This window comes from Molossus molossus, unplaced genomic scaffold, assembly GCF_014108415.1.
Source record: "Molossus molossus isolate mMolMol1 unplaced genomic scaffold, mMolMol1.p scaffold_m16_p_12, whole genome shotgun sequence".
Taxonomy (NCBI): Eukaryota; Metazoa; Chordata; class Mammalia; order Chiroptera; family Molossidae; genus Molossus; species Molossus molossus.
The window spans coordinates 12,400,437-12,403,167 of record NW_023425347.1 but is presented as its reverse complement, the minus strand read 5'-3'; positions in this window follow the sequence as shown (position 1 = coordinate 12,403,167).

The following is a 2,731-nucleotide window of genomic DNA, read 5'->3' as shown; positions in this document are numbered from 1 at the left end:
CTCGGGTGAGGATTAAAAAAAAAAAAAAAGGACCAGTCAGAAATGAAGGAGGCACTAACTGAAATAAAGAATAATTTACACAGATTCAATAGTAGAGTAGGTAAAGCCAAGAAGCAAACCATCGATTTGGAATCTAAGGAAGCAAAAAACACCCAATCAGAACAGCAAAAAGAAAAAAGAATCCAAAAAAATGAGAGTGTAAGGAGCCTCTGGGACAACTTCAAGCTTGCCAACATCCCCATCTTGGGGGTGCCCGAAGGAGAAGAGAGAGAACAAGAAATCAAAAATCTATGTGAAACAATAATGGCAGAAAACTTACCTAACCTGGTGAAGGAAACAGACATACAAGCCCAGGAAACATAGAGAGTCCTAAACAAGATGAACCCCAAGAGGCCCACACCAAGACACATCATCATCAAAATGCAAAAGGTTCAAGACAAAGAGAGAATCTTAAAAGCAGCAAGAGAAAGGCAGTTAGTTACCTACAAGGGAGTTCCCATTAGGCTGTCAGCTGATTTCTCAAAAGAAACTTTGCAGGCCAGAAGGGAGTGGCAAGAAATATTCAGAGTGATGAAAAGCAAGAACCTACAACCAAGATTACTCTATCCTGCAAAGCTGTCATTTAGAATCAATGGCCATATAAAGACTTTCCCAGACAAGAAAAAGTTAAAGGAATTCATCACCACCAAACCATTATTATATGAAATGTTGAAGGGTCTTTTTGAAGAAAAAGATAAAATATATGAACAAACAAAATGGCAATGAATACATATCTATCGACAATTGAATCTACAAACAAAATGAACAGGCAGAACAGAAACATTCTCATAGATACAGAGAACATTTTGTTGGTTGCCAGATGAGAGGGGTGTTGGGAGAATGGGTGAAAAAGGTGAAGGGATTAAGAAGTACAAATTGGTTGCTAGACTGACAAACCTCAAAGGGAAGGGGGTTGGGGGGTGGAAAGAAATAAACCAAAAAACTTATATGTAACCAATGGACACAGACAACAGTGTGGGACTGTGTTACTATTAATGTAAAAATGTAAATATTATTTACATTATGTCTCTCTTTAATTATAACATTTGCCTATAAAGATACAGCTCAGTATGAGTCAGATTTGAACATATATATATATATATATATATATATATATATCTAGCAGATCCAGTCTGAAATATACAAAAGACTTGGGAGTTACTGTGAATTTATGGTTGTACCTCATTCAGGGGTAAGTTGTGAAACTGGATGAAGATCTTACTGTATTTCGCAAGGCCAAGCTTGCATTGAAAACAGTGAAAATATATATTTTTTTTAAATTTTAGCATGGCATGCTAAAAATGCAGTTGGAGATGTTTATAGTAAATGAGGTCAAGGTCAAAGATGTTACCAAAAGAGAATTTTCAAGATTTCACTATATGACAAGTCCACTGATGCATTCCTGCACTTCAGTTTGGACTGAAGAATGTGAACATCCCTGACCAAAGAGCTTGGATACAGGAAGAATGGTGTTTAGGAAACACAGTTCTTTCTGTCCTGTGCTTTGTCTTTACTCTCATTCTCCTACCACATTCACAACACTCTGACACCACACTTGTGGTGGGCTTCCCCACCAAGCAATTCCCGGCAACCTCAGCTCGCTGCCCTGCAGTCTAACTGCATTCCAACACGACCTACCTGGAGACAGCACAGAACCTGCAGATCTAGGCTCAGTCCCACAGGACTACGCTCACCCCACTTCAAACGCCAGTTGTCACTGTGCTTCTGACTGACTGGCTGTAAATCAGAGGTTCCAGCGGCCCCCTCGGGTTTGATTACTTTGCTCGAGCGGCTCACAGAACTCAGGGACGCACTGACAGGCGCCAGTTTTGTAAGGGAAGCAGAGGAACAACCCAGTGAGGAGGCACACAGGGTGAGGTCTGGGAGGGTCCTGGGCACAGGCACTTCTGTCCCCGTGCAGTTGGGGTACGTCACCCTCCCAGTACGTGGATGTGTTCATCAACCTGGAAGCTCTTCAAGTCCTGTATTTTTGAGATTTTATGGAGATTTCGTCACCTGGGCCTGGTTGATTATTAACTCCATTTCCAGTGCCTCTGCCCTTTCTGGAGAACGGAGTGTGATGCTGAAAAGGCCAAGCTTCCAGGCATGGGTTGGTCTCTGGTGAGCTGCTCCCATCCAGGAGCCCACAGAGTCACCTCGGTAGAACAAGAGTTGCTCCCTGTGCTTTTGCCACTTAGGAATTCACAGGGGTTTCAGGAGCCTTGTGTCAGGAACTGGGGCAGAGACCAACATGTATCTTTCCTATTATCTTACAAATAGAGATAAAAATGATAGTACATAAACACATGAGGGATTACTATAATTAATACATCTTTTTATGTACCCATCCCTTTATGGAGGGATGATTTAAATATAAAATTCACTTATTGTGAGTGTACAAGTCAATGATTTTAGTAAATTTATAGTCATACAACAATCACATCTAGTTTTAGACCATTTCCATCACTTCCATCCCCCAAATTTCCTCTAACCTGTATGCAGTCGATCACTGCTTTCACCCCCGATTTCTCCAGGATTCGGGTCAGTCTTGTTCCAGGGAACATGGAGCAGAAGGTTTGAAGAGCAAACTGGGATCCACTACTTTGTTTGAGCAGGAAGCATTGAGGTGACCCCTGGTAAAGCTTTGGTATGACCCTGTCCTCTGCCGTGATCCATCTTGTTTTTGTTGAGG